Here is a 17716-nt window from a genome sequence, read left to right as displayed (position 1 = left end):
ATCCCCAAATCTCCTTTTTTTTTCCCAGCTTCTCAGGGCACGGGAGACATTAAATACTTGTGTCAGCATTTGAACACTGCTGTTGGGCTCTGCAGGAGAGGGTGGGATCCAACCCTATCCCCACCCTATGTGTGGAGGAAGAAATCAGAGAGTCAGCCAGTCTGCCACCTCAGCTGGAGACATGTCCTGGCCATGTGGCAGCAGGTACCAGGTAAAGCTCACAAAAACTCAGCGGGAAATATCTTGGTTTCAACCTTTTTTCCCCACCCTGGAGAGATAAAAACTCCACACAACCATTCTCGTCCCGGGAGATACCCCAGGAGCTGGGAACATCCTGGGAAGGGGATCAAGAGGGGATTGGTGCCCTTCACCTGCAGCCTGATGGTGAGGGACCAGCCTTTCCATGGGGCTGGATATGGGTGTTCTCCACCTCCATTTAACCCCCCTTTCCTGAAACACCAGGGAGTGTGTCCATTCCTCCTGAGCAAAGTCCCTCAGGACGGATCATTCCTCACCAAATTATCCATTTTCCAGCACCACCTTTCTCTGGAAGCTCTCCAGGCCTCCAAGAATAAAATAATTCTCTTCTTTATTTCTCTTTATTCTTTAGTTATGTATTTAGCCATTAGTTATCCCCACCACCAGTGGGGTGGGGGGGATTTGGGACCCCAAATCTGCTGATCATGGTAGGGTTTTCCCCGTTTTCCAGCAGCTTTGCAGGACACATCTCTGTGTGTTTGTGGGAGGATGGAAAGGGAATTTCTCCTCAACATTTGGTGCCACCCAGGGTCAAACAGCACGTGGTGGAGATGCCAAGTCAGGGAGGAGGATGGTGGTGCTTTGCTTCTCCAGCATCCAGATCCCACGGGACCCCTCACGAGGAGCTTTGGGTTTAGCTGAGGCAACAGGCTCAGGGAAATCAGGAGAAATATAAAACCATAAATATATATAAATGTAAAAATATATAAATATATAAATATAAAATTATATAAATATATAAATATATAAATACATAAATACATCCATAAATATGTATAGGAATAAAAAATAAATACATGTGGGATTTAAACCCCAATAAAATAGAAGGGTTCCCATCGGCCCCGAGCTGAGTGTGGGACATCCAGGAGGAAGCCTGGCCCTGATGGGGAACAGCATCAGCAGCATTTACTGGAACTACATCCCAAAATAACCTCATTACTCCTCAATCTGCCACATCAGCACCCAGCAGGGAAAATAGTCCATGCTGATGCCTCCAGAGCCATAATGGGAAGCAAATTGCCCACGACTCCGAGCGCTGGATGACGGCAAATCTGCATTTGTGCTCCCAGGAGAGCCCAGCTCCCGGCAGGAATTCCAGCCATCCCCCAGAGTTAATTCTCTGGGAGCATTTCCCTGGTGCTGGGCAAGGCTGACAGCTGCCAGTGGAGCTGCCAGTGGAGCTGCCAGTGGAGCTGCCAGTGGAGCTGCCAGCCTGACGTGCTCCAGCCCTGGGATGGAGATGGGGAAGGGCAGCCCATGGATCCCGGGAGCCTGAGGGAGCAAAGTGGTGGAAGGAGCAGCAATTCCCGAGGGATATTTATATTCCAGGAGGTGTGCAAAGCTTCTAAGGTCTGCCAAAAAGGAGAAAAAAAAACCCACTAAAACTGAAAAATCCACTACAAATGGGGCGTGTTTGGGTTATTCCAACAGCAGCTCAATGTGCTGTCCTGCTTCCCCCACACATTTCCTTTTTTGTGGAATAAACAGGGTTCAGATTGTCTGGGAGATGCCAGGAGTGATCCTTGAAGCTGTTTGAAGAAGTCCTTCCACGTCTCCAGCTCCTGTGGTGGATGGATTTTATTCCCCACCCTCTCCCTGACCCCTCTGCAGCTCCTCTTTCCGAGCTCATTCCCGCTGAAACCACCGACTCCGCTTTTTAATAAAAGCTGGGAGTCCCAGGATCAAGGGATTTAAGGCAACCCCCCCCCCCGATTTTCACATGACTTAGACCCTAAGAACTGGCAGTGCTTCATCTCAGGGCTTTTCCCACCTGAAGTTGATTAAAGGGGAAACTGGAGAGGGGGAAATGAGCCGGAAAGGAGCTGGGCTGAGCTTTCCGTGGGAATGAAAGGGGAAAGAGGCAGTGAATTGTTATTACACACATCATGGAGTGCTGGGAAGTGCTGCTGAGGGTGGTGGCACAGCCAGGGAGAGGAGGCCAGGAGCCCATTTTTAGGGATAGATGGACCACTGCATGTTCCCAGCTGGAGCAGAGTGGCTTCAGCTTTATCTCCAGACTCCCCTGGCACTGCTTGGCTTTGGGGTGGCTCCTTCTCCTTTTTTCCTCTCTTTTCACCTCTTGCCTCCATGGGAAGGAGTCCATTGCTCCTGCCCCCTTGGCCATCATCACCTTTCCTGGAATAGAGGGATTTGGGCTCACCCTGCAGTGTTCACACACCAACCTCTGCATCCCCAAAAACTCTCCATAACACCAAACCCAGAATTCCTCCTCTCACCTGAAGGGGAGGCTCTGGCCAAGTTTCAGCCTCATGTTTTCTTCAGGAGAGCAGGATTTTTTGGGTGGTTTTGGATGCTGTAAACAAGATTTTGCTTCATTTTGGCTAAAACCCAGCCTTTTTTGGCTATGGCAGTCCCAAATATTTGGGAATATTTGCCCTGCCCGCAGTGTAACCATTTGCTTTTCACATGGAGGCCAAGAGTTTTCAGAGGAGAAGTATTAATTTTAATTAGTGCCCGAGATTGCTCTTCCTCATCTGCCGCCTCTGGAATCCTCCCCTTCCATTAAAACGAAATTTTTGCGATTGGAAATCAGGGAAATTATTAACAATCCACCCGAAATGGCAGCCTGTGCTCGAGCCCCAGCCACTGAACATCCCTTTTAGGAGAAAATCCAGGTGGGTTCTCCCACCCCCTCTTCATTTCGGCGCCGGGTGTGGAGACCTGGTGGCACCTTTGGGTTCAAGCACACGCTGCCTAATTGAGTCATCCAAAGGCTTCTCCCTTTTCCAGCAGGGTGGACTTCTCCTGAGGCTTTGAACCGAGACAAATTGCCTCTTTTTCCTGGTGAGATCTCCCCGGGGTGAAGCTCAGCAGCAAATTAGGAATTAACGTCTGTCCAGCTCTGTTATCCCTCGTGCCAATCACGGCCCCGGAATCGCCCCCGACGGCCTCCCGGAAGGATCCCTTCTCATGTGTTTAATAAAACAACCAAACCAGGGCTCGGATTTCCTTGCTTCCATGAAAAATTCATCGCCGCGCTTCCCGGGAAGCGTCGATCCGTCGGAGAGCCGGGAGGGAAAATCCCAGGGAGACGCCGGAGTGGAGTGGCTCCCTAAAAACGGGCATCAGGGATGAGAGGGGGAAACTGAGGCAGGGGAGTGGGAGCAGACAGAGTGTTTGGGGTGGGAAACGCAGGGAAAGGAGCTTCCCTCTCTGCAGCATCACACGGAGTTGAAACATTCCCCAACTCCAGAGGCTGCGGCTCCAACCGGGACTTCCAGACTCGCTGGTGACTGGAGCGGTTTCCAGTCGCCCCCGACAGCCTCCTGGAAGGATCCCTTCCTGTGTGTTTAATAAAACAACCAAACCAGGGCTCGGATTTCCTTGCTTCCATGAAAAATTCATTGCTGTGCTTCCCAGGAAGCATCGATCCGTCGGAGAGCCGGGAGGGAAAATCCTGAGCTTGGGGAGATGCCGGGGCTGAGTGGCTCCCTAAAAACGGACGTCAGGGATGAGAGGGGGAAACTGAGGCAGAGGAGCGGGAGCAGACAGAGGATTTGGGGTGGGAAATGCAAGGAAAGGGGCTTCCCTCTCTGCAGCATCACACGGAGTTGAAACATTCCCCAGCTCCAGAGGCTGCAGCTCCAACAGGGACTTCCAAACCCGCCGGTGACTGGAGCGGTTTCCAGCTCGTCTGCTAAAATATGCACCCGAAAATGTAGCGTAAATTGTATATTTGATTGTAAAAATTGCAGTTCATGCTGTGTTGCTTAGTGACATAAATCAGCCAGGGCTCGGGCAGAATACTAATGCCAGGCTCTGCACGGAGCAGCCGAGGGAAGGATTTATCTCCCAACCCAACTCTGCTCCCGGGAGAGCAACACAAGCAATTCTGCATCACAAACACAGTGCTGGGCTGTGGGACCCACCACAAACCAGGGCAAAAGCCATCCCCCTCCCCTTTCCTTCCTCACAAAACACCTGGAAGGGGCTGTGGAGGAGGAGAGGAGGGAGCGAGTTTTCCACCGGAGTTTGAGATGCTGAGAGAGAAATGCAAGTGCTCAGAGTTGTCCTGATCTGTCAGCATTCCCACCTGGAATCTGAAATGAAGGGAAGATCCAGAGGGAAGTTTTGTTTCAATCTGTTTCTGTTGTGGAGCTTTCTCTCCGAGCTGGGATTTCACAGGTTGAGCATTCTGCGCTCCAAAGTTTGGGAGAAAACTGAGGCACGGGAAGGAAGCATCCCATTGCAAGCTCAGGGTGACTTTAAATAAAAGGGATTCTGTAGTGAAGGGAAGATTCTCTGGAAAGTTTTGCTTCCATTTGTTCATCTGATGGAACTTTATTTCAGTGCTGGCTTTGGTTGAGCTCCATTTTTGAGGGGAAACTGAGGCCCGGGAAGGGAATGTCCCACACAAACTCAGGATGGCTTTGGATGTGGATGAGCATCCAGGAGGGGATGGACAGAGCTGTGTCCTTCCCATTTGGGGTTTGGTCATTGCCCATCTGGCTTTATCATCCCTTTCACCCTTTAAATCACTTAATATCACATTCTTTAAACCGCTTGATCACAGGATGGGATGAAGCCACTCTGAACTCCACCCCAGGATCTGGCAGCTCCCAAAGGACACAGAAATCCCTGGATGCTTAACAAAAGAAAAAAAATGGCTCCTTGAAATCAGTCTTTGCCTTCTGAAATGAAAGGGATCTGAAAACTTTCTTAGGAAAGTTTTGTTTCCCTCTGTTCATCTGATGCAGCTTTATTTCAGTGCTGGCTTTGGTTGAGCTCCATTTTTTGGGGGGGGGGGAAACTGAGGCACAGGGGGGGACATCCCATAGCAAACTCAGGATGGCTTTGGATGTGGATGAGCATCCAGGAGGGGATGGTCAGAGCTGTGTCCCTCCCATCTGGGGTTTGGTAGTTGCCCATCTGGCTTTATCATCCCTCTCAACTCTTTAAACCCCTTGATCACCTGCTGGGATGAAGCCACCCTGAGCTCCATCCCGGGCTCTGGCAGCTCCCAGAGGACCCAGAAATCCCTGGCTGCTCCCCAAACAGACCCTGGGCTCTTTGCAATCCCCCTCTCCCTCCTTCAGAGCCGAGCAGACATCTGGCAAGTTGGGAGGAGAGCCGTGTTTAATAGTAATTAGAGCTGTTAATAATTGAACAGAGGAGGAACGAGGGCGGGGGGAGATTAAAGGCGAGATTTGCCGAAGGGGTTTCGATGCACGAGCCCAATTAAAAAGAACAAGAGGAATTAGACGAAATCGAGGCTGAGTTCCCAAATCCCTTAAGCCTTGGCAGCAGACAGAGGATGGAACGAGCTTTGTCTGTTCTCTGCTCCGTCCTGGAGCTGGATTGGGCCCTTCCCAGCTCCCGTCCTGGTGCTGAGCCACGGGCAGAGCTCAGCAGGCCCAGGGATGGTCCCGTGGATTGGGGGGATGCTCCCGGTTTCCCAGGTGATTGGGGGCACAGTTACCTGTGCTCCTGCCAGAGCATCTCCACCAATCCCTCCATGGGCTCAGTATCCAAACAGCCCCTTCTTCCCCACGAGCTCTTATCTTCCAGCAGCTGCTTCCTCGGGCCTTGCAAACACCAGCAGCCCTTTTTCCCCAAATGCTCCACAGGGGAAAACGGGCATTTCACTGCCAAATAAATCCCTCGGATTCCTTCGCTCCTTCTTTTCCTCTGCTGCTCCCAAAGTGGTTGTAATAATAATAATAATTAATCACGAGCAAAGCTCACTCTTCTGAATGGGACAATGGCAACAGTGCTTGGCAGCTGTATCATCCTTCCCAGACATCAACTGATTCATCCTGGAATAACACAAGCTGGGTTTAACACTGGAACTGTGATGAGCAGGGCGACAGCCTTGGGATAAACCCCAGAAAAGGGATGGTTTGGGTTTGGGGGTGGTTTAAGATGCATCCCATGGGGAGCAGCCTCGTGCTGTGGGTTGGATATGCTGAAAATCAAATAAATCCAGCTGGAAAGTCGAGGGGAACAGGAGCACAACACCCCTCATTTTTAGGGGGGCCCTTTCCACCCTGGAGCTGCTCCTTTAAAAATTGACACTTTATTCTACTTTTCCCTCTTCCTTCTAATTTACTGCCTGGCTCAGGCTTTTATTTTCTCCTCTCTCAACTAGAACAATGGGAGGGTTTTGAAACTGGAGATGGAATAACACCAGAGCCTTCAGTTCCCCCATTATGATTCCTCATTATAAAGTTATTTCCCCGCGATTTGAAATATAAATGATGCCTTTGAAGTCTGCCTTTTTTTTTTTTCAAATGGCTCTTTTTAGTTCCCTCCCTTTCATTTTTTTTTCTTTCCCTTGCCCAAAAAGATGCTCTCCTCCCCCCCTTTTCCTTCCTCCCCTCCCTCCTTTTCCCCCTCCCCATCCACCAGCAGCACTTAACTGGAGCCCGGCGCTCGGATGCGCCGCTGTAAACACGGCTCGGGCAGAATAAATAAAATGCCTCCAATTGCAAGATTTCTGCTTTGAACAAATGGGATAATTGGGGCAGCTGGAAAAAAAAAAAAAGAAATTAAAAAAAAAAAGAAAAGAAATTAAAAAAAAAAAGAAAAGAAAAAAGAAAAGAAAAAGAAAAAAGAAACAGCCTCGGATGCGATTTCTTTTATTTTGTGTTTTTAAGGGAGGGGGAAATAAAGGCTGAGCCTTCCTGTGTTGGAGAGCTGAGCTCTGTGAGGGGGTTTGAGCTCCCGGAGTTGTGTTCCCACCCTCGTATCCAGCTGCTGTTGCCTTCCCTCGGCCGGTTTGGGGCAGGACAGGGGCTGAGTGCGGCGCTGGAGGCGGCAGATGAGCCCCTGCCAATTCTCTCTGCAGTTCATTAACAGCCGGTGCTCCCGAGGCTGGGGCAGCGCCAGCTCCTGCCTCGCTCCCCGGGCTCCAAATGCCCCCCTTTCCCTGAGCACTGTCCCAGGGCAGCGGGGACGGAGGGAGGAGGGATGGGGGTACCCAGGGAAGGCGTTTTCCCCCCGGAGGACGATGATCCCCTATCCCACAAAGTTCCCTTTGGCAAAGCTGGGCTTTGCCAGGCTCTGCCCATCTGATGCCAGCCATAAAACCCCGGTGCTGGGAGTTTAATTAAAAATCACTGTTCCCTTGGCATGGCAGGATCCCACCCTCTGCTTCCAGATGGATCTGGGAGCGGGCTCAGCGGGGTGTGGGTTATCCGTGACAGGGATTAACCGAGCACGGGACAGAGGGAGGCAACTCTGGGAAGAGGGGGAGCAAAAGTGATGCCAGGACTTGTGCCAAGGCAGAGAAGTCAAGGGGAAAGCACTGCTTTATTATTTTTTATTTCTTTAAGGGTTTTTTATTTCTTTGGTTTAACCTTTCCCTCTCCTGATCCGAGGGCTGAATTTCCAGAGGGGAATTGTGCCATTGGTGCAGCATCCCAGGAAAGCAGAGAGCTTGGTGCCATCCCAGCTGCACAGCCCAGGGTTTATCCAAGGGCTACTGGGAGGAAGCAACTCCCTGAAAAATTAATATCAAGTCAGTCTATTCCTCTACTCTGTAACATCCCCAAAAATCATGGATGGCTGGGATTAAAACTGGATCTACCACAAGAAGGGACCAAGCCCAGATCACCAACTGGATCAACAGCCTGGCAAAAGACGGTTTCAAAGCAGAGAGTAACTCTGGAAACACCTAAAAACTCATGGAAACCCCCAAACACTCATGGAAACCCCCAAATCCAGAAGAATTTTGTCCTGTCTCATGCAAATCCAGCCCCACCTTCCCAGCACCAGGGATGAGCTTCCCTGGGAAGCACCAGGAGGTGATGAACATTCCAGAGGAGTCCATGGCACATGGATACCTTGGACAAGCTGCAAATGAAGATGAGAACAGACAGGGCTGGATTTAAAGTCTCTATTAGGCTTGTTTTTACCAGCCCTCCAAGCTGGCTGGATGATTATTTTATAAAAATGGGATATTAAAGAGAAAATCAGGCTCAGATGAAAAATTCAACAGCGAGCACGATTTAAGTTTTCATCTTCCAGGGATGTCCAGAGAATGGATGTCTGCTGGAAAAGGACAACCCAGGAATTAAAGCCACAGGCAGATGATAAAAACCTTCACTTAAAATATATATTTCCCCCCTCCCCATCTTATTAATAACATGAGAGATTAATATTTTAAGCGGGCTGAATTTTAAAAAGTGTCATTTCCAAAGCAGATGGGAAGTTTTTTGCTGAGGTCACAACATCAGGACTCCTCCCTGTATTTATTGCACTAAAAATATGTACATTTAAATATAATTGTACAGGTTATATATTATGTTTAACATTTATATATATATTACATATATATGTACATGTTAAACATAATCATCCTTGTCCTCTCCTTCCTCATCCTCACCACGTGTTCTTGGGTCTTTTTGCACTTTGGAGTCAACATTGGCCTGGCTGCTTTTAAAGGGATTTGGGATGGGAAAGTCAAAAAAAGCCCTTTTTGGCAGCTAAAATTCCAGCTTTAGTGGATGTTAAAGCTCTGAAGGGCACAGGAGCACCTCGGTGCCAGGGCCTCGTGCTCCTGAGCAGGAGGGAGAAGTCCATAACTCACTGCCAGGCCTGGGATGTATAATTCATCCCCAGCAATTCAGCAGCAATTGGTTATTAAAAGTGCCCTCCCTGTATTAAGCAGGGAGGAAATAAATCTACTTCCCAAGGAAACTAACTCCCAGTTACGGGCTGGAGGGAGAATTTGGCTTAGTTTGCACAAAAGAGCCATTATTTGGCCCATTTTTCCATCAAAGATTAGTGTTTTCAGGCAAAGTAGAGGAGCATCCCTAAATATCCCCTCCATCCCCCTGGATATAACCTCCATGGATGTCCCTGAATCTCTGTGGACTGATCCTATGAATCATCCATGAAGGTCCTGAATCCCTGTGGACCAACAGTCCCGTTTTATTAGTTTTTATTGGTTTTTTCCTCCCTATTTTCTCCTTTATTTTTCACAAAGGGATCAGGATTCACCTATTTAACCCCCAGGAATGTCCCTCAATCCCTGGGGACTATTCCCTGTACAACCTCCACAAAGGCCTTGAATCCCTGTGGACCATTCCCATGAATATCCCTGAATCCCTCTGGACCATTCCCATGTATAACCCCCAGGAATACCCCTGAATCCCTGTGGACCATTCCCAGGAATATCCCTGAATCCCTGTGGACCATTCCCATGTATAACCCCCAGGAATATCCCTGAATCCCTGTGGACCATTCCCAGGAATATCCCTGAATCCCTGTGGATCATTCCCATGTATAACCCCCAGGAATATCCCTGAATCCCTGTGGATCATTCCCATGTATAACCCCCAGGAATCCCTGTGGACCATTCCCATGAATATCCCTGAATCCCTGTGGATAATTCCCATTAATAACCCCCAGGAATATCCCTGAATTCCTGTGGATCATTCCAATGAAGTTCCCTGAATCCCTGTGGACCATTCCCATGAATAACCCCCAGGAATATCCTTGAATCCCTGTGGATCATTCCCATGTATAACCCCCAGGAATATCCCTGAATCCCTGTGGATCATTCCCATGTATAACCCCCAGGAATATCCCTGAATCCCTGTGGACCATTCCCATGAATAACCCCCAGGAATATCCTTGAATCCCTGTGGATCATTCCCATGAATAACTCCCAGGAATATCCCTGAATCCCTGTGGACCATTCCCATGAATAACTCCCAGGAATATCCCTGAATCCCTGTGGACCATTCCCATGAATAACTCCCATGAATATCCCTGAATCCCTGTGGACCATTCCCGTGAACATCCCTGAATCCCTGTGGACCATTCCCATGAATAACTCTCATGAATATCCCTGAATCCCTGTGGACCATTCCCATGAATAACTCTCATGAATATCCCTGAATCCCTGTGGACCATTCCCATGAATAACTCTCATGAATATCCCTGAATTCCTGTGGACCATTCCCATGAATAACTCCCATGAATATCCCTGTGGACCATTCCCATGAATAACTCCCTGGAATATCCCTGAATCCCTGTGGTCCATTCCCAGGAATATCCCTGGATCCCTGTGGGCCCCGGGAGTGTGGAATTCATCTCTTGGATTTTCCACCATCCAGGGAATGTTTCCGCAGGACTCAAGGAGTCCTTTCCCTGGCTGGGCCGTGGATGAGGCACAAAGAGCTTCCTGGGGCTGCTGAGCCCAACAAAATGGAAAGAACTAAGGACAAAAAGCTCATTTCCTGGAGCAAAGCACCCCCGGAGCAGCCGTTCCCTTCCTCGGGGTGTCGTGGAGATGATGACCAAGAGCTGCTGGAGCCACTCTGGGGGCAGAGGGAACAATTTGGGAGAATAAAACTGGGAAATATGGGAAGCTGCAATGCCAGGGGGTGGCTTTATCCACCGAAGGTGCCCTGAGCCACATGTGAGGGAGGTGGGGGAGTTCAGTTCCCTCATTCCCATCTCGGTGTGATAATGAGCTTTTTTAATTCCTGATGAGTCTATTTGGAAGTGATCCACCTTTTCTTGCCCGGGAATGCTCTTTATCTTGCAGGGGCCAGGTCTGCAGGTGCTCTCAGCCCTGTTTTTTGGAGGGTGAAGCAGAGGGAAGAGGTTGAACCAACTGTCTTTCATTGGCAGCAATAAATAAAAAGTAATAAACACCCCTCATAAATAATAAACACAATTTAAAAGACCTCAAAAAATGTCTTGTTATGCCCCAAACTCCACTCTTTTCCCATCCAACCACATCCAACATCTCCAGATTTAAAACCATTCTATGAATTGTTCTAAAAGCTTTGGGTTTCCCCAGCCTTGCCTCACCTGGGGTTTATTTCCTTGCAAGACTATGGCATATTCTTCCTATTTGGAGGGATTCCTTCCTATTTGCAGGGATTCCTTCCTATTTTCAGGAATTCCTTCCTATTTGCAGGGATTCCTTCCTATTTTCAGGAATTCCTTCCTATTTTCAGGCATTTTGGGCCCTCAGCAATTCCATCCCCTCTATTATTTCCTCGTGGTCAGCAACACACCCAGGCACTGGCATGACCCGAAGATCTCCACGTCCTATTGCTCTGCTTCTCCCTCTTGGCATCACCTGAAAACTGGGAGAACCTCAAACCAATCCTGGTCCTATAAAAATGTCCCACCGCCCTGATCCCTCTGTGGAAAATAAAGGAGAAAATAAGGAGGAAAAAAGCCAAGGAAAACCGCTGAAACGGGAATGTTGGTGCCCACAGGCCCGAACAGGGACAGGAATAATTGACCTCTTCTTCTCCCAAGGGAGAAATTACTTGGAAATAAAGGAAGAGGAGCAGCAGCTCCGGACACAGAGCCATCTAAGTGGGGATGTTTAAATAATTCAGGTAGAGGAATAAAAAGAAAGAGCTCGGCCAAGGGGGGAGCAGCTCCGGAGGGAGCAGGTCCAGGCACGGCCAGAGCAGAGGGAAACTGGACTGGGCTGAATCCCGTGGGAAGGGGTCGGATCCCGCACAATTCCAGCTGTTTTCCTGCACCTCGGAGGGCCGGCACCAATAGATGGCACTCCAGAACTGCTCCCTTCCTGCTGCTGCGATATTCCAGGGATCGCGGAGAGCCGGTGGCTCCACGAGGGGACAACTTTGGCAGCTCCCGCGGCCTCACATCCCTCCCTGCCCCGCTTGGGAAGGCAGAGCCTCGTGCTCCGGCACATTTCAGCTCTGCAGGACCATTTAAAAATAGAATAAAGACTGCTCGAGGCTTCCCAAGGACACACATCCATCTGATATTGGGATGGAACAACATTCCCATTCCCTGAGCTCCCGCTGAAAAACCCGGGGAGGGAAGGAGGGCAAAACCCCCCAACCTCCTCCACCAAATTGCTTTTCCTCCTCAGCCCGGGTCAGCCTCAAGTAGGTCACAAGGATGTGTATCTTCAGAATAAAGTCTTTAATGGGCTGATGGATATGAAAAAATAAATTACAGTGGCAAAATGTAATAAACGTTAAAGGGAAAATGATGAGAGTAATATAACTACATTGATTTAACTAGGATGATATAGAGGAATTGTCTGGTTTATGGGTCTTTAGATGTCTATTAGCAGCCCTGTATTAAGGAATAGGGCTGTTCTCTTGATATACTTAAGAGCTGTCAGTAATTCCTATTTCACACTCCACTGCTTCAATTCAGAGAGCGCCGTGCAGCCCCAGCGACCCCATCCCGGGCTCGCTGGAGGGTGACCGCCTGCCAAAGGTTTCCTTTGCAGGCAGCTGGATTATTCCAGCCCGTGGAACGGCGAAAAGGAGCCGCCGGAGCCGCCGGAGCCTCCCCGGGAACCGCGGAGGTGTTTGTTTGAATAACGCCTTGGGCACATCCCCCTCTTCCTCCACTGCGGGAAAACCTGCCCCGTGGGGGGGAAAACACCCCCAAAGCTGCAATCTGCAGCGTCCAAGTCGTATTCTCCCTGGTTTTAGGGTTATATCTGTGTTTTCAGAGCTTTAATTGGTTTTTTTACGTGTGTTTTGCTTGGGCTGAATTTGAAGCATCTCCACGTGCTTCGTTTCACCCCAGCGGTGGGAGATCGCTCCTGCTTTTCCTGCTGTCCCTCTCCTCCTCCTGACGAGGGTTTCAGCCCAGCTCCCAGGGTGCCAGCAAGGAAATCAGGAAATTAGAGAAGTATTATTTCCAAACAGAGGTGGAGACAGAGAGTTGGGAGCGAATTCCCCCCTCCTGGAGCCGCCTGACCCCCCTGGGTTGGTCCTGAAGCAGCTCCAGTGAAGCCTCTGCTTCTCCATCCACCTGCAAAGGATTCCTGGAATATGGAAAATGAATTTTTAATTGAGAAAAATAAAACCTGGTTGAATTTCCTGGATAAAGAAGCAAGTCCTGGCCATGGCAGGACCACACAGGTATTGGGTGTTTTCCCTTTTCCCTCTCAGAGCCCACCCAAGTGAGGAGCAGCCCAGCCCAGCAGCCAGAAAATTCAGCTATTCCCAATGAAAACCTCTAATATCGTGCTTGGACATGGGGGGAGGGGGGGGAAAGCTGGATTAGCACAGTTCCCTTCCCAGGCAGAGAAATCAGAACACTCCTGAATGAGACCTGCAGGGTCTGTGCCCCGGGCAGGCAAGGCCTCTGCTGGTGCCTTGGAAAGGATGAACATCCCAGTGGCACCAACCACCTTCCCCCCTGCTCGGTGCCCTCCTAAAAAAAAAAAAAAAAGATGATTTGATTGAAATTGAAATTTTCAAAGAGGAAAAAGCCAAAGGGTGGCTCTTCCCACCCAGCACAGCGAGGGTTGCAGACCCCCAACATAACCACAGGAGGAAAAAGCAGAGTTTTGGGGAATGTTCAATCTCCATCCCGATTGAAAGAAGGGAAACAACCATGTTTTTATTCAAAATAATGGCAAAGAACATGCAAGAAATGCCTTTTTTCCAGGGTTTGTAGCTGTAGATGCCACGTGGCTCCTGCCAGCCTTGGCATGCTCCTGCCATCCTGCCGGTGGGATGGGTTTCCATGATATCCTGGGGACAGAACAACACGGGATAGAGCCCATTCCAGCTGGAAACAAAAGGGTTCATCCCTCCAAGGGTGGGGCAGGAGGGATCACACAGAGCTCTGCACCAAAATCCCAACAAAACACTGAATAAAAAAGAGATAAGATGGATTTGATCCCAAACTGCCTTTGCTGCTTTTTAGCAAGACAGAAACATTTTGAAAAGTATCAGGGACATGATGGAAAGTTGTTTTTCTTGATATTTCATAACATTTTCACCTGCAGCATTTTGGCCACTCTCTCATTTTTTTATGGCTTACGAGTAAACGAGGTTTTTATCGAAAATCTGTTTTTCAGGAACAAGAAAATCAATAAAAATGTATCAGTTCATGCCTTTGTTAAAGAACTAGGAAAGGGTCTCCTGTGCAAAAAAAAAGAGAAAGCCTGAATGTCTTGTTTGGGTTAGAAACCGAACTTTTAATGTCTCATTACCGGGGACAAAACCTGCACTTAAAGCAGAGGTTTTTTACCCGATAGTTTGTAAAGAATTCCGGTGCCAACGTGAGCGACTCATAAACCAAATGAAACAGGGCGAAAATCATCGAAGAACTGGTTTGCAAAGATTTATTTGGCCAACTGCAGCCATAACCGAATTCCTGAGGCTCCCCTAATCTCTTTAGCATCGTCAGGTCGGGCTCTGCGTGTGACACTTTCCCCGCTGCCGTTCCCTTCCCTGCTTTTCATTCCCAGCCCAAAGCCAGGGATGCAGAGGAATTGATCTGGCAGCGCTTCCCGCAGCTCCTGCCCTGCGGGAGGGGATGGGTCACCTTTGGGAAGGGCTCCAAAGAGCCGGGAGTGATCTGCAGCCCGGCACGTGTGCTGGACTCCCTGGGAGCCGTTCCGGCGATGCAGAGATCGCTTTGCTCCAGTAAATCAGCAGCACTCGCCCCCCCGAGCATCCCTCTCACCATCCCTCAGTCCGAGCCGCTGAAGGACAAAGCTGATTTCTCTATTTTTAATACATTAATTATATTAATCTCAGCTGTTCTTTGCTTTCTCTTCACACGGATTTTCACCTCTCCTTCATTTTTTTTCCCTCTTTTTTTTTTCCCCTGGACATATTCCAGCCCATCAAGGATGTGTTTAATATTGCTGCTCCCATATCAAAGCGTTCAACGCGCACGGATTTCAGCGAATTGTGAAGGAAAGCAGGAGATGCTTTTATCTCTCTGCCTCTGCTCGGAATCGCCCGGAGCCCAGACCTGCCTCTGCCTCGGCCACGTGACGCAGCTGCAGCCCCAGAGCCCCTCCCGAGCCGAGGGAGGAGGTTGTTGGGATGGGTGAAACACCCCCCACCCCTCTGGAGATGGGGCTTTGCCCCAGCACAGCTTTTCTGTCTGACCTTCCAAAGGGCAGGGTCAGAGCTGTGCTCCCAGGAGGGCGTGGGAAGCTCCTGGTGCTTCCACCTCCCTCCTGGCACTTGCATTCCACCCCTGGTACTTCGATTTTTCCATCTCCTCCCAGGTCCTTGCATCTCCCTCCCGGTGCTTCCATTCCATCCCTGGTACTTCCACCTCCCTGCTGGCTCTTGCATCATCTCCCTGCTGGTCCTTACATCTCACATTCCTGTTTGCACCTCTCTCAGTACTTGCATTTCCCTTCTGGGCACTTCCACCTCACCCCTGGACCTTCTGTCTCCCCATTCCCATTTGCATCTCCCCATTCCCATTTGCATCTCCCCATTCCTGTTTGCCTCTCCCTCCTGGCACCTGCATCTTGCTCCTGTTTCATGCATCACAACTCTGGTGCTCGTATCTCCCTCCTGGTACTTGCATCATCTCCCCACTGTCTTTGCATCTCCCTCCTGGCACTTGTGTCCTGCCATCGATGCTCTGTCTCACCTCTGGTACATCCATCTCATTCCTGGGGTTTGTATCTTCCTCCAGGTTCTTGCATCTCCCTCCTCATGCTCAGATCCCCCCCTCTGGTGCTTGCATCTGGTGTTTGCATCTCACTCCTGACACTCACATCTCCCTCCTGGTATTTGCACCTCAACCCTGGTACTTACATCTCCCTCCTGTTGCTTGCATGTCCCCCCTGGTCCTTTCACCTCACCCCTGGTACTTGAATCCCAATCCTGGCACTTGTATCTTGCTCCTGGAACTTGCACCTCAACCCTGGGGCTTCCATCTCCCTTCTGGTTCTTGCATCCCACCCCTGACACTTCCATCTCCCCCTGGTTGTTGGATCTCCCTCCTGGCACTTGTCTTGTGCCCCTCTCCAGGTGGGCACAGTGGGTTCACCAGGCAGAGCTGCCCCAATCCCTTGAGCTCAGACTCCACCACCCCTCAGACAACACATGGGTTTGTAGCTTCCATGTGGGCAGGGGGATGAAAGATGGGATTCATTGGGTTCTGTCCATCTTGGGCTTGGCCACTGAAGAGCTGGAAGGGGCTTAGATGGGCCAGGCCAGGTGGGGATGGGCAGGATCCATCCCAGAACTCCAGGATGGAGGAAGAGGACAGCAGGGAAGAGGTGCAAAGTCCCCCCAGTTCAAGGAATGGCTTTTAGGTGAACATCCATAACATGATCCCCCCAAACCCAAGGGTTTGCTTCACTAAAATGAAAACTCCCTGCCTGACACAATGTGGATGAACCCCATGGATGGAGAATGAGGATGCCAAGGATTTCTGCTCCCTCAGTGCTCTGAATCCCAACGAGGGGGTGGCTCAAGTCATCCCAAAACCCCCTTTGCAGGTGTCCCACCACCTTCACCACAGCTCTGGCCTCGCTCTGTATTTCCATGGTGGAAATACAACACACACATTAAAAATAATAACATTTATTGCTGCAGCCACGGAGAGAAAGAGCATTTTTGAGCTCTGTAGGAGCCAGATTTGGGTAGCACATACATATGTCTCCATAAGGGTTTTTTCAAGACTGCTGCAGAGGAACAAGTTGAGAAATTAGGGACAAAAACAATGAGGAGAAAAAGAAACTCCTCCAACCCCTCTGTCACCAAAGATGAGGTGAAATGTGAGATCTTGTGGGCAAAATACACAGAGGGTGGAGAGAAAGAGCTGTGTGGACAATATTTATAAGCAGAAAGGAAATCAGCAGCATGGAGCTGTTCCTGGGAAATGTTTGTCAATGTTAATGTGGCATTCAGATAAAGACATGAGCAGCCCACCAAGAAGTGATGCTCCATGGTCAGAAACTCCTGGTGCAGGATGCAGGTGCTGGGATTTGGGGTCGGACACATGTCAGGGAATCGTTCTCAGCCCTGAGTTAGGAACAGAGCCTGATTTTCTCTGCTAATCACAGACAACCCCCTTCCTACTGTGTTTTCTGCCAGTTTGTCCATCACCACAATCAAAGGGTGTCCAGGTGATGAGAAAACATCCCGGGTTTGATCCCTGGGTGTTGATCCCAGGGGTAACAACCTGCTCCACCACAGTCACCCACTCCTCCTGTCCCCCCTCAGCAGCCCTTTGTCCCCAAATGCCCTTTAATGAAGGGTCAGTTGAGACTTTCCCTGCTTGGAAGAGATCCCAAGCCCAGGTTTCTATCAGCAGCAGAAGGAACAGGCAGGGATTTTTGCAGTGAGGAGCAGTGAGTGGCTGAAAGTGCTGCTCCATTAATGGCCATTAAACTGAAAATAACCCTCCCCTTCAGCTGCCTGTCCTTTAGGATAAATAAAATATCAGGTTCTGCCCTGCAGATGGAGCTGGGAGGGGCAGAGTCACCCCCGGGGTCAGCCCCCACCCTCCCCTTCCCTGCTCAGCTGCTTCCCAGGTCCTGCCTAATCCAGTGGTTATCAGTTAATAAGGAGCAGGGCTGTGCCTTCCCCTGCTTGGAATGTGCCCAACACATCGGGAATAAATGAGCCTGGAAGGAGGGTTTTTGTGGGATGTGGGTGTGTCAGCTCCTGGTCCTGCTTTTGGGGACATGTCCAGGCCACCTTCTCTCCTTGGGCACCTCCAAGAGCTGTGTCATGGAAGCTGTGGCTGCTCCATC

The sequence above is a fragment of the Pipra filicauda genome, unplaced genomic scaffold, assembly GCF_003945595.2.
Source record: "Pipra filicauda isolate LSUMZ 115617 unplaced genomic scaffold, ASM394559v2 scaffold370_size807399_pilon, whole genome shotgun sequence".
In the NCBI taxonomy this organism is placed as follows: domain Eukaryota; kingdom Metazoa; phylum Chordata; class Aves; order Passeriformes; family Pipridae; genus Pipra; species Pipra filicauda.
The sequence above is the reverse complement of the archived record's forward strand: the minus strand, read 5'-3'. Positions refer to the sequence as shown.